This window comes from Diceros bicornis, chromosome 11, assembly GCF_020826845.1.
Source record: "Diceros bicornis minor isolate mBicDic1 chromosome 11, mDicBic1.mat.cur, whole genome shotgun sequence".
Taxonomy (NCBI): domain Eukaryota; kingdom Metazoa; phylum Chordata; class Mammalia; order Perissodactyla; family Rhinocerotidae; genus Diceros; species Diceros bicornis.
In genome coordinates, this window is record NC_080750.1 from 56,055,196 (window position 1) to 56,079,924 (window position 24,729).

A 24,729-nucleotide genomic window follows, 5' to 3' on the forward strand; every position below is an offset into this window, starting at 1 on the left:
CTAACAGGGATTTAAGATAAAATAATTTAACTCCAAATTAACAACATTGTTAGATAAATACCATAACAAAATAATAACAAAGTCTGCTTCAGTAAAAGTGGAATCGTAATCTGAGGATAAATTTCAGTCAGTTTATTGCTTCCCTTGTTAATCTTTCACCTTCTAAAATGCATTTTACAACTAAAACTGAGAAAGAACTTAGGTTAACAACTCTTTACTTTGTGACACTTTAACTTTTATGGAACATGTTTATTCCTCGTGTTCCGTCCTGCTCCCCACCACACCTCCAACACACAAGTTCAGCTGAGAAAACTCAGTCTAAAACAGAACGTTCTGAGCTGCCTGACTATGATGCCAAGTGGGCTGCAGGAAATGCCTGTGTGGACAGCATCCCTGGACTAGTGTGGATTCATTTTTTTTTTTTGAGGAAGATCGGCCCTGAGCTAACATCCATGCCAATCTTTCTCTTTTTTTTTTTTTTTTGCTGAGGAAGACTGGCCCTGAGCTAACATCTATTGCCAATCCTCCTCCTTTTTCTTTTTTTTTCCCCTTTTTCTCCCCAAAGCCCCAGTAGATAGTTGAGTGTCGTAGTTGCACGTCCTTCTAGTTGCTGTATGTGGGACACGGCCTCAGCATGGCTGGACAAGCAGTGACTCGGTGCACACCCAGGATCCGAACCTGGGCCACCAGTAGTGGAGCGCGCACGCTTAACCGCTGAGCCACGGGGCCAGCCCTCATGTGGATTCTTATCGGGTGCAGTGTCATGCCTCACATGGCCTGCCCAGCTGCAGACCTTCACAAAGGTGACGTACACACAATATTGCCAAGTGGCATCAGTCCTCCAACATGTAGACTACTTGATGGCACTCCTCCAGGGCCTTCCAGGCACGAAAACTCAAGGGGGGACCCTTGTCTCAGGGAGACACAAAAGGACACCTGTTCAACTAAGAGGTGATGGACATCCACTGAGTGCAAGATGCTGCGTTCCACACATAAGGATAACAGAATGAAATGGACACTGAGCATGGACCAGCAAGGGAGACAGAAACATAAAGAAATCATCACACCTCCCAGCAGAAGGCAGCACATATAATAAGAAATATACATAACATTCTATCAGAGTTCCGAGGAGTTGGCAAGATCAGAGAAAGCATTGTGCAAGAGACGACAGCTGAAAAGGCCCTAAAAAGATGGGTAGGAATTGGAGGTGTAAATAGAGTAGACTCTAAATAGGTGAGGAAAGAGGGGACACCACAGCACGAGTGAGGCAAGTGTAAGATATCCACTCATTCAGTCGATTCCATTCCATGGCCTAAAGTGATTCATATCTAAAAATCACTCAGTTGATAAACGTTTACTGAACACTATGCAGTCACAGGCACGGTTCTAGGTGTTGGGGATACACTGTGAAGAAGACAGGCAAAGTCACTGCTCTCTGGTGGAGAAGATGGACAAACAGATCCACAAATAAATATAAAAGTTAGTGTCAGGTAGTGATAAGTACAAAGAAGAAAAATAAAGCAGGCTAAGGGCACAGTGATTTGGGGAGATTTCTATAAGAGTGATCAATGAGAAGGTGATATGGGAGCAGAGACCTGAATCAAGTGAGAAAAGAAGTGATTCAAACAGAGGAAAGATGGGAAAGCATGAGCAAAGGCCCTGAGGCAGAACAGTTTGGCACAGTTAGAACAGTTAGCTAGTTCTAAGACAAGCTAGAAGACCAAAGTGGCTGGAGTAGAATATTAAAGCAGAGAGAGAGAAGAGATGCTGCTGGAAAGGTAAGTAGAGGTAAGAATGAGCGTTTCTCAATAAGGACACTACTGTCATTTGGGGAAGGATAATGTGGTCTTATTCCCACTTAGCATCATGGCCCTTGAGACACTGAATGCCAATAGCACCATCCTTGTAACAACCAAAGAAGCCACCACGTTTCCAAACACTCCTACAGGTGACAGAAAGGGAGCAGTACCTCCCACTGAGAACCACTGAGCTAGATCCTATATGGCCTTATTGTCATAAATAGTTGATACGATTTTGTCCTAAGTGTAAGGGAGAAGCCACCAGAGAATTGTGAACAGAGGAAATGGCATATTGTCTATTTCTACAGAGCTATGATCTGAATTTTATTTTTAAAAGATGTCTCTACCAACTGCATGGAAAACCGACTCTAGGAAGTAAAAGTAGCCTCAGGGTAACCGGGTTCAAGGCTATTGCAGTAATCCAGGAGATTATGACAGCTTGACTGGGGAGGTTAGGGTGGTGGTGTTGAAAAGTAGCAAGATTAGAGGTATTCTGAAGACAGAGCCATCAGAATTTGCCTAATGGGGCTTCACTCAACTGGAACAGGGTACTGAAGGGGGAAGTCAAAGACTTGGAATGGGAAATTGGGGCTGATCACAGGTAGGAAAGTCAGCTGACTATGTAGGACTGAGAGCTCCAGCACCAGTTACGGCTGGAGATCATTGGGAGTCATCAGCAAGGTGGTGACCACTACAGTCATAAGACTGAAATAGGGTCACCCCCAGAGAGGTCAGAGAGAAAACCCTGGAGAGAATGCCAGGCACAGCAGAAAGGAAAGAGGCGGTTTCAAGAATCCAGCTGTATGCAACAAGGTCAAATGCACAGATGTAAAGGATAAACACTGAGAAAAAGCCAAAGGATTTTGTGACTAAGAAGAGTCAGGAACTGTCAAGAGTGCAGTTTCATCAAGAGAGATGGGTGACTGCAGAGTGCTAAAGGAAGTGAGTCAGCCTAGGAAATGCAGATGGGTGTACACTATCTGCCAAGGCCCGGTTATAAAAGGCAGGACATAAAAGGGTGGTAGCGTGAGGGAGTAGCAGTGTTGGGGGACGTTGTGTGACTGAGTGTGTGTGTGTGCGTGTGTGTGTCTTAAGGGTGAGAATTAATTTGAGGAGCTTAACGAGAAGAACCCAGTGGAAAGGGAGAGACTGAAATTGCAGGACCACAGCATCTACTAAGGAGCAAGATAACAGAAGAGATGGGCAGAGACAGCTTACCTTTGGAGAGGAGAAGGGACACTCCTTCCTCTGGCAAACTAGGGAAGATGGTCAGGCCTGTGACCCAGAGTGGCTGCCATGCTGCTGACAGCCCCTCTGAACATAACAGACTGGAGTCAACACTACGTGACACTATGGGGTGACCCATGAGACAAGGAATAAAGCCATATGTAGCAATACACTTCCAATAATCACTTTTAGGAGAAACAATATTCTGACTAATGCCATTATTCTAGTTAATGTCATGACATCAGAGCAAACAAATGCTGTGACTCACAGTTTGTCTCTTTTGTTCAGCGCACTTAACATGAATGAAAGAGGTGGGTGGTTAAGTACCTTTGCTAAGTGAATGAAGAAGAACCTTCTAGACAATGCAAAACATGCTATATATAAAAGAATATATTTTGTTTCTGAAATTAATTTAAACTCCTACTTAGTTGGCCTTTTACAATCACTTAACATTTACCATTCAGTTTTAAATTCATAAATCGAAACGATTCTGCTTTTCACCGCAGCTGTCATGTCTGTACATCAAGTTTTTCACTGGTCACTGTAACACCACCATTCTATAGCAGTGAAAAGCAAAATATACAGAATGCAGTAACGAGGAAAAATTTGATGGGGCTTGATTTAAAAAGGAGCAGGAAAGAACAGACTACATAGACGAACTATGTAAGTAATGAGATAATCACAGCTCATGCTAATCTCATTTAACCACTCCTCCCTCCAAAAAAGGGAGGGACAGAAAAAGCATAAGCCAGCAGCAAATGTCTTTAGGTCAACAGCTTTTTAAATAATTGGCTATAATGCACCATCAATTTTACAGGAAACTACCGTAGATAATGAAAATGTATCTTTGTAACCATATGTCATACAGCGCGCCAGAACTATCAGTGAAGCTAAGGTCTTATAATAACTGTGATTGGGTGACGAACTGAATGAGTTAAAACAGTATTAGTCACCCCTAATTCTAAATATACGTTATACTACCTCAACTACCAGACTGGTTTTAAAACCACATAAAAAAGAATCAAGACGTCAATTAATTCTGATTACAAAATGATAAGAATAGGAAAGAATAAAAAAAAACACCCTAGACTATAACATCAATCAATAACCTATTTTCAAAAAACGCTTAATTTATTAAACACTAAAAAGGTTTGAAATGGCAAATGAGAAACAAAGAACTAGTCCCTATTTCACACATTTAAAAAATATTCCTCTTGAATAAACCATATCTGTCACCAAATAGTTCATCTTTCACTGACAGGTATATGGCAAAATGATTCATAGAGACCATCCATGGCTACAAAAATATGTGGTTTTCTTAACAGTTGTCAGGTGTCAAGTTGGAATTCATGCTTTACAACTTGTAATGGAGCCCACAGCAACATAATGTTTCTTTTGAAATCTGAATTAGCATTTTATATTCTGAAGCAACATTTGGCAGGGGTAGCTGGGATCCCTGGGTGTTCCATAACATCTATGCATTATTTATTTTACTAGACTACCATATTGATCTATAATTACTCTCTGTGTGTGCCTTTCTCCACCAGTGGACTGGAAACAATGTGAGAGTAGAGAGACGATATATCCCCAGGGAGCAGAATAGTGCCCATCAAGACAGACCCAGCTACTTTTAAGAGGATTGGCAAAGGACAGCGGGATAGCTATTAACAGAATCTTCCACAGGGAAACATACCATCCCTAGATACCAGAGCAGAATCTACTGCATCCCAAAATGCTTCCATTCAGGAAACGCATAAGGAAAACTTTAAAAAAATAATGCCACAAGAGCGAAAGAAGGAAAGTCCATAAATCCTGTAGTCGTGAAGTGATTCTGAATCCCAAATGCCTTATTTGAACTTTATTAAGGATTTTATTTCCTATCAAAGTAACATAATGCAGTCTCAATTCTTATCTTTCTTCAACAAATTGTTTCACTATTCCATTTTCTAAACTGTTTCCAGGAGCGGTAAGCAGGTCATCATGAATACATATTCTAAACGTATGTTTTCTATAAGAACTAAAAATCTGCACTAGAAAAATATTGGCTATAAAATCAGGTGATCTTCAAAAACAGGCAGTCCACCTAAAAAGATTTCAGCATACACGTATATTAGTTTTCTATGGCTGCTGTAGCAAATTACTACAAACTTGGTGCCTTAAAATAACACAAATTTAGTATCTTACAGTTCTGGAGGTCAGAAGTCTAAAATGGGTCTCACTGGGCTAAAATCAAGGTGTCAGCAGGACTGCATTCCTTTCTGGAGGCTCTAGGGAAGAATCCATTTTCTTGCCTTTACCAGCTTATAGAGCTTGCCCACATTATTTGGCTCATGGGTCCTTCTTCCATCTTCAAAGTCAGCAACAGTGCGTTGAGTCTTTCTCACCTGGCATCACTCTGACCTTCCCCTCTGCTTCCCTCTTCCACTTCTAAAGGCCCTTGTGATTATACTGGACCCATGTGAATACTCTAGGATCATGTCCTCATCTCAAGGTCAGCTGATTAACAATTTTAATTCCCCCTTGCCATGTAACAACATATTCACAGGTTCCAGAGAGAGGATGTGGACATCTTTGGGGGATGGGGACATTATTCTGCCTGCCACAATTTGTAATCATCTACTAGTACACACATCATTTTATTTTTTCATACAGACACACAGACATACACTATATCTACACTCAAAAAAATTCTTTGGATTTCCCTGTTCTACTTTATGAATTCTTGACTAACTCTGCTGAATAGTTCCACAAACATCTCTTATAACTTTATAGTGTTAAAATTTTACTTTTTAAAAAAATCTGTTCTTGAAAGAAATTCCAGATGGTTCCAAGAGTGCAAACCAAAAAAGTCTTACTTTGATTAATAATAATAAAAGCAAAACAGCCCCACCAGAAGAGCTCTTTTAGGTTCACAAATGGTTTGATATCTACCACAATTCCATTTCAGGGCTTAATATAGAAAGGTCCTAAGGCTCCTGTCCGTAGTTATAATTCACTCTGCTATAGGCAAGTGGACCTATGGCTACATTTTTGTTAATTTTACTTTATCTAAAAAGAGTGAGTTTTTCCAGAAACTCTAAAGGTCTCCAGTTAACCAAAGATATCTGAACTCTATCTCAACTGTCACTGCTTTCCAATAAAAATAAATCATGATTTTAATTCCAACCTCAGTTGTGGGAAAATGGACTCATCTTTACAATTCTCCTTCTTTTATCAAATGAGAAAAAGATAAAAAGATAAAAAATTATTATTACATTGAATAATTAAAATATTTGAATTTAATTAAGAATGCTTCTTTTGTCAACCTCAAATCAATTCTCTAATACTTCTTTTTTTTTTTTTTGTGAGGAAGATCAGCCCTGAGCTAACATCCATGCTAATCTTCTTTTTGCTGAGGAAGACCGGCTCTGAGCTAACATCTATTGCCAATCCTCCTCCTTTTTTTTTTTCCCCAAAGCCCCAGTAGATAGTTGTACGTCATAGTTGCACATCCTTCTAGTTGCTGTATGTGGGGTGCAACCTCAGCATGGCTGGAGAAGCGGTGCATCGGTGCGCGCTCAGGATCCGAACCCGGGCCGCCAGTAGCGGAGCACGCGCACTTAACCGCTAAGCCACGGGGCCAGCCCAATACATGACTTTTTTGTTCTGCAAACTGACTGTGTTTCTTGCACTTGGAAATGCAAATTGGTATACCTTAAAAAAAAAAAAAACAAGAAACCCTTTTCTATGGTCACATACATTTGGGAAAGGATGTATACTATACCCCGCTTTTAGAGCATGACAACGCACATTAACTGTTTATAACTCTTAAGTCCCAAAGCACTGAAATCTCTAACTGTTCAACCTCACTGTTTTCAGAAAGTTTTCCTAACACCCCTATAAATATCCTGGGCTGAGGCAGGAGAGCGAGAAGAGAATACTAATGTAGGAAATATCTCCATAGAGTACTACTTATTGAGCACTGAGAGCATTCTCATCATAGTTGGGAACAAAACCAACCCTAATTTAGCTCATGAGAGTTTATAAGATATATTTGCAAATGTCAAATGTAGAATCAACGCCAAATTGCAACTATGATTAAGATTTACTTGAAACAATACAAATATAATAATGTACTGGAGCATCTAATTGTATTTATACAGATGGGTCATTTAAAAGAAATAATGTTTAACTCAATATGACTTTAAATGATCCAAGTCTAAACAAACCACACCATGTTTATAAATAGTCAAAATGTATCTGACTCAAAATGCTGGCCCTCAAATGGAGCCATGGATGTTCCATCCATTCTATATACACAACAGATTCACAAAAGGCATTTCAAAGGTTTTTTTCTTCATCCACTGAGTTAATCAAAAATAATAATAATTAAAATAAATTGAGGTTAATTTTGAAGGGATGGGAAATTCCTTTTCTTTTTCTTGTTTCAACTGTCACTTTATTGCAAGATGGTAGAATTAATTACAAATTTAAACTATAATTTGGTAATCTTTAGTCAGGCACCAAATTATATTAAAAGCAAACTGCTTACTCAAAAGTGATCATGGGATAACTCAAAATGCAGAGCAAGAAGGATGAGAAATATCTCACTGGCCAATAGATTGTTTTAATTCTCTCACTATATGAAACTCAAACTTTTGATTTTTAGGAAAGGTAAACTGTAACTTCAGTAGACAGCAATACAGAAATATTTTGTCATATAGACTAGTTTCCATTTAGTCAGTCAACTGCTCCTGGCTCTCTCAATTGGGACAGATACACTTACAGAACTGGCTGTAGTTGAGCCTTCTTTGAGAGCAGCTTTAGATCTGAAATGCACTTGGCAATTGTCTCCTTTTCCTGCCGTGTAGAGATGCTCTGTACCACGTGATTCTCCACCCACTTTATCATGTGCTCTTGTTCCTTTGACGCATCATATTCTGCACAGAGATATGATAGTACAGGCGATTCCTTACTTCCTGTATACTCTATGCAACGTTCCTGGTAAGTAACTCCAAGGCCATAGCAATGTTATTCCTCTGGAGATCAAAAAGGTAACGGAGCTTTTGAACCCGTGCCTGCTGTGACTTCTCCAGATCAGCCGCATCCTGGATGTTTGATGGAAGCCTGCTTCACCTCTTTCTAATTGCGCAATTTTTTTCTCATTAAGTTTATCAGCAAATTCTCCAATAGAGGCACCGTATTTTTTAATTACCTAGACAAGAAACTCTATTGTTGATGTGGCAGAGATGGTCTCTGGAGTAATCACATATATTTCTTTGGATAGAAAATACAAGACAAGCTCAGTTCTGAGCACACAGGGTCCTGTTTCACTGGTTTCAAGATAAAGGAACTGGAAGAATTCCTCAGGGATCAGCCTCAAACGAACTTTTCTCCATATTCAGGAAGAGGTGGTATAGGGGCAAGACTTGGCTGCCCCGTGTGAAAGATCCTTCTTGCCTGCAATACGCCTGGACCAAGGAGGACTGCGTTCTTCAGAGAGGTGGCTGCTGTGGCGGCAGCAGAAAGTACCACCTGGGACAGCATGGTCAGCAAGGGTCCAGCCATGGGTACAAGCGTCCCAGTGACCCGGACAGGAGAATCTATCAGGGACAGGAGCAAGAGGGTCGCTCCAGAAAATTCCTTTTAAATGCTTTTCACCCTGTTTTTCAATAAAACCCTAGAAATATTTCAATCTAAATTAAAAATGTCAACTTTAACTTACAATTTAGTAGTTACTCAAATATTACTGACTTTACTTTTTAAAAAATTCCTCAAAAATGAGATATACTTCCTTAAGTTTATAGTCATTAAGTAAAAACAATACACTAGGCTCAACAGGTTGACAAACAGTGTCTTTGGTCAATGAGTGTCCCGCTCCTGTGAGGTGGTAAGATACAGCGTCAAGACCACGAGCTCCAGGGCCTGGGGTGGGATCCCAGCTCTGCCTCACAGCAGCTGTGTGCTCTGGGCTTACTTCTCTTCTCAGTCCCACATTTCTTCATTTATAAATGGGAGAGGGTAATAACACCTACCTCATGGGGTTGTTGTGAGAATTAACCGCGTTATTACGCCAAGCACTTAAAATAGTACTGGCACACAGGCATTCAACAAATGTGTCCTGTTTCTTTTATTATTGTTGCTTTTACTACACTCTATCTAATCATGTTTGTTGCCCCAAATTTGTTATCCATAAATAAAAAAGAAAATAAATTTCTCCTACACTCAAGACACTAAATCGCCGAGATTAGGTTTTGCCCAGAGCTGTGACAGGATACTTATGCTTCCACCAGCTACCCGTCAGTCACCACCAACGACCCTTTTCTGTTCCCATCAGAGTCCTGGACAATCAATGCCTTTTTCTACTTCTGCATGAACCATCTCTCTTCAATTATTGATTCATCCAACTATATTCATCAAATGCCTACTACACCTCAGGCACTGTTTGACATTAGAAATATAAGGATATACAGGTATCAGGTCGTGTCTTTAAAATCCTATTAGTCTAGAAGAAACATGAAAAAAAAATATTTCAACAGTTTAAAAAATTCTAAAACGGAAATATATCCAAGACATAGTACAGTACTGGCAAAAAGGAAGACCTGACCGCCTTGCTGAGGGGAGAGAGTGCCAGGCCAGGGAGGTGGTCAGGTGGACAAGGGCATAGAGGGGATGGCTTGCACAAAGGCAGACACGCAGCAACTGGCTCCGCGTATTCGAAATACTGGACGGCCAGTGGGGGCGCTCGTAAGGACCTGTGAGGTGACAGTAAGTGGATGTCAGACCCAACAGGCTCTTGCAGACTGTGCTAAAATTTTTGCACTTTATTCTCTATTCCACAGACAGCTCTGAAAAGATTTACACAGGAGAGTTAGCGTTCAGATTCAATTTGGAAAGATCACTGTAGCAATATGGAGAACAAAATAGTGGAAGTAGAAACTAGAAAAAACAGGTAGACCAAGTCATCCAGCTTCATGATTTTCATAGTGCCTTCAAAATTAGTTCACTCTTACAATAACTTTGTGTGGGGTGGGCATCATTACTCCCACTGAACGTCGGAAACTGAGCTTCAACAGGATCAAAGGACTAGCCCAAGGTCACATAATGATGAAATAATGGCCACAATGGCTCCTCCAATCCAGGTCTTCTCATTCCCCTGACCCTTTCTCCTCAACCCCTTGAGGTTAAAATAAAAGGCAAACTTTGGACATATCACATCCTAGAGTAGTAGCGAATCCGGTTTAGCTGGGGCAAATGAACTGAATCTGACTAATCAGATACTTGATTGAAAATTTATTGATTTATAAATTTTTATAAACCATTCTTTCATCCTGAAAGTTGGCTACTACTAGATATTTTTTACCCTTCTTTGGTGATGTGCTCAAACCCCCAAATAAGGTTCATGCCCATCAAACAATTAAGCAGGATTTTAGTTTAATCCCTAAACTCTGAACATGATATAATCTCCAAATCTGATCAATGGTCGAAACCACCTGGTTGGAAATACTAAGTCTTAATATTCTAGAAGATTATAATAAAACTCTGGTTTACTCAGTAGTTGGTAAATGGGATGTTCTAGTTAATCTAATATTCTGACTATAGTGTATATATCATAGATGAATTACCAATTTTCAAAAAATTAGAATAAAATAATTTAAAATTAAAACCGTACTAAATATGATTATTCATTGGTCTTCATTTTAACAACAAATGATAACTAACATTTATTGAAAGCTTACTATGGAGCAAGTACTCTTCTAAGTGTTTTTTATCTATTAACTCACTGCATTACACTTTACCTCATTAACTTGTTGGTAAACAAGAACTGTCATTTTAAGTCATGAAAAACAAATCTAGTTATTTTAGATTTTTTTTTTTTTTTTGGTGGTTTGGCTTCCAGAAAAATGAAAGTTATATTTCACCACAATAATTCATTGACTAATTTTCTTCATAGCCTCCAGATAATGAGTAACTTAATCAGCAAACCGCTTCCCTCTACCCTATTATTTCACAGAACCATTACTCTTTCATACTTGTCAGCTCTGCCCTTACAAGCTGACATTTCATTAAGGGACGTAATTGAAAATCTAGCTTTCAGGTAAGTCTGAGGGTCTTCCTTCCCCCTCAATTTCTCTATTTTTACCCCTGTCCCAGAGCAGCTGTAAAACATATTCTGTGCCTGACAGTTACCATCTGCTTCCCCATCCTGTACTCTGAAATACTCTCCAACTGTCATTCTGATTCTCTGATTCTCTCTGTCCCTAAAGCTGAAAAGTCCTCCTGGTCTGTTGTTTTACTGTCCCTCTCTCACTCTGCTAAACCTGTCCATTTAGTCCACCTGATTTGGCAATGCCAAATTTTTTACTGCCCTACTGGTCAGGTGGAAGGGATTGGAGTGGAGTGTGCTACTGGTATCTAGTGGGTAGATTTCAGGGATGCTGCTAAATATCCTACAATGCACAGAACAAACTCCCACAAAAAAAGAATTATCTAGCCCAAAATGTCAATGGTGTGAGGTTGAGAAACCCTGATCTAGAATATGATCTCAGATCATGTGCCACAATCTTCTGGTTCTCACAGGAAGCAAATTAACATATAACTCTTCAAATATACTGCCATAGCGGTCAAAGAATATCAGCTTTGGTGAAGAACATTTACTACATCTACATGGAGATATCCTAATAGCTGCTTTCGTGGGTGAGGATTAATTAACACACTTCAAACACTAGACTTTTCATTTAGCAGACTTTGCTCTACCTCCCAGCACAGCTTTGCTAGAATGAGCTGCCTGGCAGTGTCCAGAAACAGCCTCATACTATTTCCAATAAGTCATTACAAGGGGATTGACTACAACAGGAATCTACCCGTACTCTCAGGATCCCTTCTATTTAAAGCAATCCACAGTAAATTGATTTCTATTTCCAAGTCACAGTTTCTCAGCCTTGGCACTATTGACACTGGGGCGTGATTATTCTTTGTTGGGGAGGGTGGCTGCCCAATGCATTGTAGAATGTTTAGCAACATCTCTGTCCTCTACTCACTAGATGACAGTAGTACCACCTCCCCCAGTCTAGTATGACAAATGTCTCCAGACATTGCCAAGTGTCCCCTGGGGGACAAAATAACTCCCAAGCCCCCATTGACAACCACTGTTCTAGAGCTAAAACAAAGAAACAAAAACCCTCAAATTTAAGTTTTCCATGTCTAGATTTTCATATATTAGGTTTGCTGGTACAAATATATTTAATAACTTAATCAACAAGCTCTTTTATGTTGAGATTCTTAAAACAGGATTCCTCCTATAATCCTACTGTGGAAAACAAGACTCAGTATACCATTTCTCTAATTCTTAATGAACACATGTAACTTTATAAACATTAAACAGTACCCAAGCATTATGATCATCTGGTTTACATAACAACACAGTAATATCCTTACAGACTAACCTGGTCCTCAAACTTTTTTGCTTAAAGTTTTTAGAGATGTCACTTACTCTGTGGCATGACCAAATTCATAAGGAAAAATAATAGCTAACATTTATTCAATATTTACTATGAATTCCATATCTGTGATTTAATAGCAATACACATAACACACACACACAATTTTAAAAATCCCTTTTGATGACATGATAACTCTATATGATAGGTGCTATTACTATTCCCACTTAAATATGAGGCAATTGAAGCACAGAGCAGTTAAGTAACTCATCCAAGGTCACATAGGTAATCTGTTACAGAGCTGGCATTTCAATCCAAGCAGCCTAACTCCAGAATCCATGTTCTTACCTATTATGCTACACTACTTATTGTATAATAGCATGTCATAATAATTACAAATCATATAATAATGAGCATATTATAGGGGAATTTTACTTAATTTCTTTCAATGACATGCTGTCTCATCCTAAGTGACAAAACTGTTCTGGACAATATACGCCTCAGGATACTTGCCATGTAGTTTCTTACAGTCATGGTCATTGCGCTATAATAACGGCACAGCCTTTGTAGCCCAAGTGCCTGGATTCCAGTCCTGGCTCCACCACTGTGGTAATTATTAGGGCTGTTCACAAACATTCCAGTTCTTCTCTCCCTCTGCGCACGTGGCAGGACTGCACTTCCCTACTTCCTTTAAACAGAGTCATGGCCAAGTGACTTGGTTTGGACAATGAAATGTGAGAAGTAAAATGTGTCACTTCCAGATGGAAGCTTTAAAAGCCAGAGCTTGACGCACCAGTTCCCTTCCTAGAAGTACGTGTTGAGACGGAGCCTGTGTCGGCCTGAGTCTCTGAGTAACCACCATGAGTACAGCCCCACTGTGGTCCCACAATGGACATGTATGAGTGAGAAATAAGTCTTTGTGGTGTTCAGCCTCTCAAATTTGAGGGTGGTTACTATACCATAGCTTAATCTATTCTAAACGATACAGTTAGTTGTTAGCTGTGTGACCTTAAACAAGTTACTTAACCTCTCTGTGTCTATTTCCTCATCTGTAAAATAGAGATAATAATATCAACTGCCTCATTGTGTTGCTGTGAGAATTAAACAAGTTAATACATGTATAAAGCACCCAGAACATTGCCTGGCATACAGTAAGAAGCTACTATTTATTCTAAATATTCTCATGCAAGCTAATTCACATTATCACTATGGTCACGGGTCTCTACAATATGAGGAATGGATATGTAAATACATATATTGTTTCTATATTGTTTCTTACTATTCTAATAATAAAATGCTAAATATGCAGAGCTCAAAAGCTAACAAATAATTGACTGACAGGCACAAAAACCGAATAACAAAACCCAGGATCTCCTCTGCTAAAAAAATGAAGAGAAAAAAAAAGAAAGCAAATAGAAGAGAGATGACTGTATTTAACCACACCAACTTTTGCTTCTGCCACATCCTCTGCCAGTAATACACATATAAACAAACACAAACACACACACACACGCTCTTCTCAATGAACAGATTTAATTTGCCAGCCAACTAGAAAGAGATTCATCAGAAGGAGCCAAAAATGTGGTGCCAACTGGCTGTGTGACATGCACAGTAATGTCTGCTAATGAACCAGCACCTGATGTCTAGTAGCCAGGAACACAATAAGCAGAGAGAAAAGGAGTGATGTGATGTGGAAAACCAACCTGGAATGTTCCTAGACACAGACGGAAGGTGACTTGGTTAGGAAGAGGGTAATGCTTGAAATCATGGAACACTTTAAAGAGCATAACCATCCAAAGGTGATTTTCACCAGGTGACGATCTTTATTTACTCAAGAGAGAAGTAAAACTGATTTCAGGAGGAGAAATGGTTGTACGTACCCATGAGGTGGTGGCCCACATCAACAACTAGCAGGATATAAACACTAGATTCTGAAGTATTTATTAGATATAATTTTGGTGAAGAAAACAGAGAGAGAAGATTTTCTTAAAGGTTGAGAGAAGAGCCACACTTACATATTGAGAAAATATTCTACTCTATCAAAAAATAACCTAGTCAGGGGACTGGTGTAACGTATATGTGGAGTTTTACATATTTTTAAATGCAGATTTGCATTATAAGGCCCTCAATGTGGCTAATGGAAGGGAAAGATACATCCAGCTGAGTCACGTGAAGCTTGGTTTTGGCGAGTTATAAAGTTTTGAAAAAATTAGAGTGCCCTGAGACCACAAAGGTCAACAAGAAGATACAAGATAATGAAGATGAAAGTCAGATGGATATGTATTACTGATAAGGAATTAGTAATAAGACTGAAGAGAGAGAATACCTATCGTCCTAATCAGGAAACAAGAAATAAGCTTATTCAAGACCTGTGGTTCTTACCATTTTGGGGTTATGTAGCCCTAGAAGAGTCTGAGGAAAGTGTGTGGAACCTCTTTCCAGAAAAAAAAAAGAAAATGCATATACACACAGAATTCTTCACACAAACTCAGAAGAAAGAAAAAATATCAGAGGTTTCTAGACACTCTAGATTTATGTCAAAGGTGAGGAGAAGAAATGAGGAAATAGAATAGAAACTTTCTCCCCTAGAAACTAAAAGATGGGAAGTTAACATCAACAGTTTGACCAGAGACTGAACATCAGAACAAAGAGAAGAGCTCATCGGACTACACATCCTCTGTAAGCCCTTGGCCACCATTCCAAGACACCTTTAGAAAAATACTGCTCAAATACCGTATTTTTTTCCACAGGTTTTTTCCACAGTATGATTGGTGAGAAATGACAATACTGAGACTAGGGGTTAAAAAAAAAAGTTGAGAATTGAGAGTATCTCCAAGCCTGTCCAGAATTGGAACAGCAGCCCAAGCCCAGCCTGCACTGGTAAAATTCATCACAGCAGAGGGGAAAGGAGCCCACCAGGTGTCCTGGGAGTGGAAAGGTATGGGGAATTCTGACCCTGGCCAAAAGAAGTGAGGCCCCATAAACCGTCTTCACCACTACGAAAAAGACAGTGTTGAGTTGCCATAGATATCCTGCTGCCCTCCCAGTTTACCAACACTGTGAATCTATGGGACGCCTCTGTTCCAAACACACAGTACATTCTTACAGATCTGTCCTAATAGATGCCTGTGAGGTTGAGAAAGCTGAGAATTATGGACTGTGGTCTATCAGGGTCAAATGACTTTCTCAAGATCAGATTTGACACCAGAAAGGTCAAGAATCAGCTCTGTGCTCCTTTCACAAGAAACAAGTCATTGCCTCCTTTATTCTGGCACAACCCAGCCAACTACACTGCCAGGGTTTATTCCTCCACATCATCTAACTGCTAAATAAAAATTATCACAGGCTCGTGAGCTTAGGGAATATTCACTTCCACTCTGAAAACATTTTGGCTATGCTAATATATTTCTATAAAGAACTCTTTTATCACCATCTTCCTTCCATTCCCTCCTGCCTCACACTTAGTTCTGCTTCCCATCACTTCAGAGGCAGCATGTATAGCTTCCTTATCCTTTTTCTTCCTATTTGATTTTCAGGCTATCTATTTAACTATCTGAGGCATAAAAATTGACAGGCAAATAATTCCCAAGCTAACTTTTTTTCTTTTCCTCCTTTGCCCTTTTCCAGTTTCAAGACACCATACAGGACGTTTCATGCACTCTCAAAAATGATAGCTTAATTGCTCAGTACTGTCCTTGGTGAATTCTTAAATACTAGAATATACGAGATCCATTTGGCTCATTTAAATAATGCTTCATTCATTTTTTTTTTAATTTATTTTTTTTTTGTGAGGAAGATCAGCCCTGAGCTAACATCCATGCCAATCCTCCTCTTTTTGCTGAGGAAGACTGGCTCTGAGCTAACATCTATTGCCAATCCTCCTCCTTTTTTTCCCCCAAAGCCCCACTAGATAGTTGTATGTCATAGTTGCACATCCTGCTAGTTGCTGTACGTGGGACGCGGCCTCAGCATGGCCGGAGAAGCAGTGTGTCGGTGAGAGCCCGGGGCCCGAACCTGGGCCGCCAGCAGCAGAGTGCGCGCACTTAACCGCTAAGCCATGGGGCCGGCCTCTCATTCTTTTTTTTTTTTTTAATTTATCTCCCTCTTCAATGTGGAATTTTTGTCTTTTCACCACCATATGTAGGTCACTGTTTTGGCCAAGATGGCGCCAATAAGAAAGGTTATAAATCTACCTACCTCACATAAAGGGAATATTTTTGTTACCATCACATATCTCCATTAAATCATGAAGGATATAATGCAGGCTAAGTGCACAAGCAACGTAAAGAAAAAAGCTGATGTTCAAGAAGTCAAGCATAGACGGAAATAATGAGAGGTTAATGAAGTGAGCTCTGAGTCACAAGTGTTGTTCAGAAAATAGACATCTGCAAGAATCAACCTCGGAACTAGCCACTGCTCCTCAGTCAACGGGTATGTACATGCTTTTATTAAATAACTGTTCAAAGACTTTTCTGAAGAAATTAAAAGGCATAGTAGAAGGTTTAAAACTTTTAACCACTCCAGCTTTAGCAATGTCCACCTCATTATCAAACATTTCTATCTTAATGAAATGAGCACATTATTTTAAGGAAGTACTCAGAATAACTGCAATTAATTAACTGCACATTATAACACAAGAACTATCAATGAAAACCTTTTCTTTAGAAATAATTGAGACCTACAATGAGAATTACAAAGCACAGACTCTCAGACACTGGAACATCTAAAAGTAGAATCTTAAGATGATCAACTTTTTGAAAGTCAATTAAAACTTCTCAAGGCATTTTATAATAAACTCAGTTTCACTTAATTATTGAAGGAAGCAGTTTAAGAAATTGTGTTCAACTTAGGATACTAACCTGCTATATTCATGAATGACTTACGCCGCTTGTACACAAGACCCTCATTCAGTACAATGATCCATGTGCTTACAAGACTTAACTGAACATCACGCAAGCATCTCTCTCATTGCAGAGGGACCTTCTTGAAGAGAGTGAAGTATTCTTTTTAAAACTTTTACTAGGGACTAAAAAAATTTAAACCTATGCCACTGCTCAAGTCTATGTGAAATGGACCTAAGCTTAAACATTCCAATTAATACAAGAAACACATGCTAAATACTACTATTTAGAAAGGACTTTGTCTTCAACAAATTCACCTTTCAGCAGACAGGCAGTGAACTTCACCCCCAATTCTATATAGGATTGTTTGGTATGATTGTGTTGGGGTTCTGTTTGCATTTTAAATCACCATCCACTACAGTAAAGCCCTTAGGGGCAGAGAAAGGTTGGAAAGCACGTGAGCAAACAAGATTTGCTTTGGCACTGGCCCACCGCCAACACAGGCACACCTGAACTCCATCCAAGCAGACAGCGAGAAAGCCAGCACATCCTGGGGTAGGGCCCAAGTAGAGCTGCTCCCGGAATACATCTAAACCAAAAGGGGAATGTAGCTATCTTTCTAAAGTGAAAAATCAAAAGCACAGGCTGAGATCCTGCTGAAATGTCATTCAGGCAACCTGACCAGGTAGCATGATTACTGAAATACAACAGCACTTCTAGGGACATAGGAGGTAGTTCTCTCCTATGAGGCTCTCTGATGTTTGGCAGTCTATGAGGGTTTCTCTGGCCCTTTTGGCCGGGGTCCCTAAGTCTGTTGACCAGGTAGTTAAACAGCAAAAAGCATAGCATCAAAAACTGTTTTTAAAAAATATGAGGTCAATGGGGCTGGCCCACTGGTGCAGTGGTTAAGTTTGCGCACTCTGCTTCGGTGGCCCAGCGTTTGCAGGTTTGAGCCCCAGGCAAGGACCGACGCACTGCTCATCAAGCCATGCTGTAGTGGCATCCCACTTACAAAAATGGAGGAAGATGAGCACAGATATTAGCTCAGAGGCAACCTTCCTCAGCAAAAAGAGGAGGATTGGTAATGGATGTTAGCTTAGGGCCAATCTTCCTCACCAAAAAAAAAAGGTCAAGTTTCAGGTCATTTGAGTTTCAGGTCATTCATATTTTAAATAAAATCTGCAGATTATATATATGAACAATAAAGCTTATATTATAAGCCCAAAATATTATAAATAGGATTCTTTAGTGGGAAGAGAGGGATTTGATTCTTAATCAAATATTTTTCTACTTCAATTAGAATACTTATTTTTTTAACAGAGGAGTAAAAATTATAATGCTAAATGATTCTGTCATGCTCCCCAAAGGGGAAATACTCTGCCTAAACCCATTTCAATCACGAATCTGATGTGTGACAATCGCAAATATAAAACTGCTCTCCACGAAAACTTTTCTCCCCATACAGACACCCCACTTGTGCAGTGGCCCAAGTTCTAGTATCTATGTAATCTTTTCCTATCAAGCAACGTTTTCAGGATGAAATATCAGTTTCAAAATTATGCCCAGAGGAGAGAGAGATTTTAAACATTAAATTTATGTCTTTATAGCTCGGATTCGCACTTACACTTTGGAAGTGTTTTCCCTCAAACATTAGTGTGCACGAGAACTAGTTCAAAATTCGGATTTCTGTGTCCCAGCCCCAGGAAATTAAAATCAATGGGGCTGGGGTAGGACTAGTCACCTGCATTTTTAATAAGCACCCCGGTGTTTCTGATGCAGATCGTCTTGAGAAACAGCACTGCAGGGAAGAGAATTCATTTTCATTACAGGTGTCTAGTCTTCAAGCCCCTTCTCCCAACTCCATGACTTTTTTTTCATTTGACACTTTTTAAACAATGTCTAGTTGGATTAGCGTTTTTCAAGGAAAATCTTTGAAATGTCATTTTCACTGCAACTACAGAATAACAATAACACCAAAAGGCAAAGCAGAGCAGAGTAAGAGAAAGCTGGAAAGCTCGCTTGCTCTAAGGAACCATTTAAAATTAGAACTGGATGGGATCTTGATCATTCTAGGTTCATTCTCTCATTTTAATCTTTAAACAATATTTTAAGCACTCCCCTGACTACTAATTTTGTTATCTACACTCTCCAGATACCTAATTCATACTACAAAGTGAGATGATGCCTGAAATTTAAATCAGTCTCAGCCTGGGTTTTCAATAAGTCTTGCTTTCATTTACTGCATTTTTACTATTTGAACTTTTTAGAATCCGAATTCCTTATTTGATCCATTTATTTCATCATTTTCCAAAAGATGACTTACAACCTCCTGGAAATTCCCACCCAACCGCAAACGTACTTTGTTGCACGGACTACAGTAAACTTATATTTTTAAATCACAAATTAATATTTTCACTTAAATAGTTGCAGACATGGCAAGCTACCCTGGAGTTGCCAAAGTCAATATGTGAAGTCTGTCTCTAGGGCAACAGACTAAAGAGTAGTAAATGAGGTTTTGAACTGCATTCCTGTTCATTTCTGATTTAGCAACAGGCTTCAACATGCTCCCATTATGCTCTGGCCATCCTTTTGTCTGATCTCGAAATTACATGGAGTGACTTTTTGGTTGTTGTTCTACTTTTTTTTTTAAGACACTCTATTTCAATTTTTCTTGCTGTTTCCACACACATATTTTTTTCTAATTTTCACTATCATGTCATTACATGCAGCTGCCCTACACAAACACACAGACGTACGCGCGGCGCGCCTCACCACCATTTTAAAATTTTTCCGTGTGAATTGAGGACTGAAAGTATTCAGCGGCTTAATTAGAAATCTGCAAACCCTTCCACACAATGGACCAGTGCTGATTCAGTAAGTACTTCCTGCTGCTTTTGTAAAAGCTCTTCCCAGTTTTTTTTTAAAGCTACTACACAGACGATCTCTTTCTACCCAATTCTAGAGTTTCACAATACATCTTTTTTGTGGACTCAAGAATACAATATACTGCCAATGCCAGCATGTCAATCAATCTAAATTCTCCTAGACCGTAAGTTAATAATTTAAATTTATCTAACTATAACCAGCATTACTTGAAGGGTAAAGACACACAGAATCCAGTGTCCTAACTAACTAAAATGCATGTGGAATATTTAAGATAAACTGATATGTGAAGGATGTCTAATAAAATAATACATAGGACAGAATAATGATTTCTTTTATGTTGCACATATTTAACCGAGACACAATGTTAAGCTTTTCTCAAGTTTTCAGTTCTGTCGTTATAACCTGTTAATTCCTTTAATATCTTTAAGTTGTGTATAACATTTTGTTAATAAGAAACAAAAAGGGTAGTAGATAAGGCTCCACATGAAAAGAGGAACTGAAATTATAACAAATCAAAAACGTGAATTACCCAATTTTTAGTATGTTATGCAGAACACATAAAAATACATTTTATATAGATCACTTGACACATGGAGGTAAATACACTACAGTAAACTTACCCATATTCTGTAAGCAGATATTCCATCATGATAGCATGATTGTCATCAGACATCTGCTTAAAAAATACATTTATCTTTCGCTGTATTATAAATGAAATTCCTAAATTGGTCTAGATGTCACATTAATTTGCTTATCTTTACTATAAGAAGAAGACTAGTTTGTTTCAAAGATTAAAGGAAGAATAAACTTCAAACCCAACTTTAACTCTACCAACTCTGACAGGGTAACCTCAAAGAAGGAAGTAAAAAGGAACTGTCACCTCTGAACAAATCTACTTAGATTTAAGCCATGTCTATGGATGAAATGTGAAAAAAGGTTAACAATCGTGCATACTCAAGTCATAGCACAAGCCATATTGACGAATAATCTACATATTCAAATATTTGTTTCAAATCTCCATCTAAGTTTGTCTATCGTCCACCTAAACCCATTGTATTTTGATAGCCACAGATAAAGTAAACTGATGTTCCATACCAGGATTAGCAAAAACAGTCCAGAAAACAAAGATCCCACTGGCCTAAAATCACCAGCTATCTATCCTCAAGATCCTGTTCTTGCCTACATGGAGAAAACCACACAATCCAGCTATAAATACAGCAATGATAGTAAACCTCAGTTTCTGCTACAAACAATATGGTCAGAAATACAGCAAACGCAGCTGAAATAAAAAGCAAAATCGCTGTGGTAGGTTGGTAATAAAGACTGTAGTCTTGTAACTGCAGGATATCCTATAAAATGAACATGTAATTTATAAATCATTTTTAATACTACCGGAAACCAAAGGAAGGGCAATAGGGGAGTCTTTACACAAGACCACCTTCAACTGATTCTCCCAATAAAACTGAATCTACTGAACAGAAAAGCAGTCACATTAGTTTTTAATGAAAGGCAGGGAAAACATCTCAGTTCATTCACCTGTACAAATATCAACTGCTTAAGTCGAAAAGAAAAACAGTTTTGTCAGGGGTGTCACATCCATTATAAATTGCAGCAACTGAAGACCTGGTGGGTATGAAGCTACTTCAGCAGCCCAGATGACATTTTTACCTGGCCCCTCTACCTTGTCCGCAACTGAGTCTTTCATGCTAACGCTACCTTGTCAGGCCAAGCGTTACTTATTCAAGTTTTACTCTGAAACTCAAATTATTTCATAACATTCAGAATAGGATTCAGACATAGTTTACTCCAAATTGGAGCATGAGAAAGATATTTCCTGGAGAGAGCTCAGCTTTCCAAAATTAAGATTTAAAAGGGGGGGGGGAGGTCAGCTAGAGAACATAAATTTTCCCCAGCATATTTTAATCTTTCCATCTAAGTATGCCGGGTAGGTATTATCATTGAAGTATCAAATTCTGAGTTAGAAGGATGTGCAATCCTGCCCATCTGCATTCTGTCACTTTGTTCTGCTCCATGGACACTGATGAGGTCATGCTTAATGGCCAAAAAATTCACTATGCGCCTATAGGAGAAAGTAGAAAAAGATAGGCAGGCCTGAGGGTGTGATTATCTATTTAAGCATGCCACTGTATTTTAAATATAATTAGACTAATTGCCTCCCAATCGTAGCTGATGCATCTGCACACGCAATTAATTAGAACTGATTTTAAAAGCCCTGTTTGGAATCCTTTGTTCCCCACTTCCTACAAATCAAATTACCAAGGAACAAATTTAATTTTTCAACTTTTATTTTAAGAGACACAAACTTACATTAACTGGGTCTGATCCACTAATGTAAGTCATTTAACTAGCAATTATTTTACTCTGAAACTAAAAGCCAATTCAAATTTTTTCATCTATAAAATAATTCCCTGGTAAATATGACAATCTTGCAAATCTGCTATAGAAAAACTTGAATAATCTCATAGCTCTTCATCTAAAAAAGGAAGGAGGAAGGAGAGAAAGTTCCATTTTGCAGGAAAATTAGATAAGTATACTATTAATGCCACCTTTACCATGTGCTTTATTCTCCACTGGTTTTTCTACCATAAATCAAATGTAGTTAAGGAATTAAGAAGGGACCTTAGGGGCTATTTTAACTGAGTAAGACATGATGGGCTGATTGGGAAAAGGGTGATGACTGAAGACAAAGGCTCAGACACTGAAACTAGAGATGGCCCTGGGAGGGGGTGGGAGGGGGGACAAGAGCAAGCAAACACCAAGTGAAAAGGGTGGAAAAGAGAAAAAGCAAGTTTGATAAGTTTAGACACAGAGAGAAGCAAGGCGGTCAAACCAGCTTAGGGATTTTCTCCCAAATAAATATTTACTGAGTGAATGAATGGTAGCCAGCGTCCACAGCAACATTAGAGGTGTGTACTTCATCCAGTGGACAGTGATTGACACGCAATGAGTGAGGGAAGCTACGGAGTCACATCTGCAGGCCTGGTATCAATGTGAGGCAAGTCTGAAGTGGGAGATAGAGCTTGGAGAATGGGAGGTCAGGCAGGCAGACTCTAGATTACCATGATCTGTCTTGAGGTCTGACCCTGAGTTCAGGAGGAAGGTTGGAATCTAGAGAGGTGAAGAAGGTGGCCTCACTTGACAAATGATAGTAATACATGGTGGTGGTAGGGAGGGGAACGAACAATCTTGCACTGGGGCCACAGAGAATAGTATCACTGTCCTGAAGACAACAAAGGGGGTTTTGATCCTGTGATCTGAGTCTGAGGAGTTATCATGACATTCCTGCAGATAATGGAAATCCTGGAGCTGACAACAGGAATAGATATAGGAAAGGGAAACACCCACATAGACAGTCCTGTGTCCCAACGCAGGGCTTGGAGCTGCTCACCTGGCAGATGTCTGTGATCATCCGGACAAGACATCAAGAGTTCCTCCAGTGTGAACTGCACTGCCTACCCACAGTGACCTTGGAGAACTGCCCCAAATCATTTTTGGTGATTCTCCATTAGAGGGGGTAGGCGGGACATTCTCTAAGTCTACGTGGAAAACAGACCAAGTACCGTGGTAAAGCATAGAATTATCTGTTACTGAAAAAAATAAAAAGATCCATTCCCCTGTTGAAAGCACACAGGGCAACAAGGGAAGAATAAATTTTCAGCAAGCTGTGCCTCCCCGACTCAATAAGCCGGAGAAAACGCATGCGGATTCAAGTATGGTAACTGGTAAAACATGTGACTGTGTCATGTTTATGAGTGCCTACACAGAGACACTTAAGAGAATTTTACTTGTCATATATATAGCCATGATTAGATTAGAAAAAGGAAATTCATTCCTGGCATCAATCAGCAGGCTCAGGACACTCCACAGAATCAACCCACAACTTGGTTGTATTATCTTGCAAAGGAAAAATAAAGGATATCTTAAGGCTAATTTGAATCGCACATCTTATGAGAAAATATGCTCAAGTCACGACACAGCCAAGATTAATAGCTGTTTTCCACCCACTCCTGAAACAGTTTTAGGTACAAAAAACAATGTCACTTCTCTTCCCAAGAATATGTTAAGCATAGGAGTTTGCAGAAATACATGAAAAAGACAGTGTTCCTTCTCATGCTCTCATTATCTGGTGTTCTGGGTAGCTTTAAAAGTATGAGTACTCAAGTACACCGACGCTGTCAGTTATAAAGTGTGTGTATTCATTTCCGAAAGCTAAAAACAGAGATGCTGCTATAGTTTGAAATCATGTTGCTTGTCTCTCGGGTTGAAGGAAAAAGGCTCATGGCAAGATTATTTTTTAAATCATTCCACATTTATCTTCATAAAATAAAACAATACAAAATGAATCACCAAATAAGCAAATATGACACTTTAACTTACTCATTTGTAAACATTCTCAGTTCCAACTTAAACATCTGAATGATTAACAATAATTTTTCTATTTGCCATATTTTTTTCAACATGAGGTTTACAAAGTAATTAAGCCCAACATACATCAAGTGAAACTCATTCACTGATTCGTTAATATAACAAATTCCT

At 39.1% G+C, this 24,729-nt stretch overlaps 1 protein-coding gene and 1 pseudogene across 3 annotated transcripts in view; both read right to left on the reverse strand.

The window, feature by feature from the left end:
• The window catches only part of SH3RF1 (SH3 domain containing ring finger 1), a 156,139-nt gene that overhangs the window by 110,976 nt on the left and 20,434 nt on the right, over nt 1-24,729 (reverse strand). The window lies entirely within an intron of this gene.
• On the reverse strand, nt 7,091-8,644 carry LOC131411461 (ATP synthase F(0) complex subunit B1, mitochondrial-like; annotated as a pseudogene).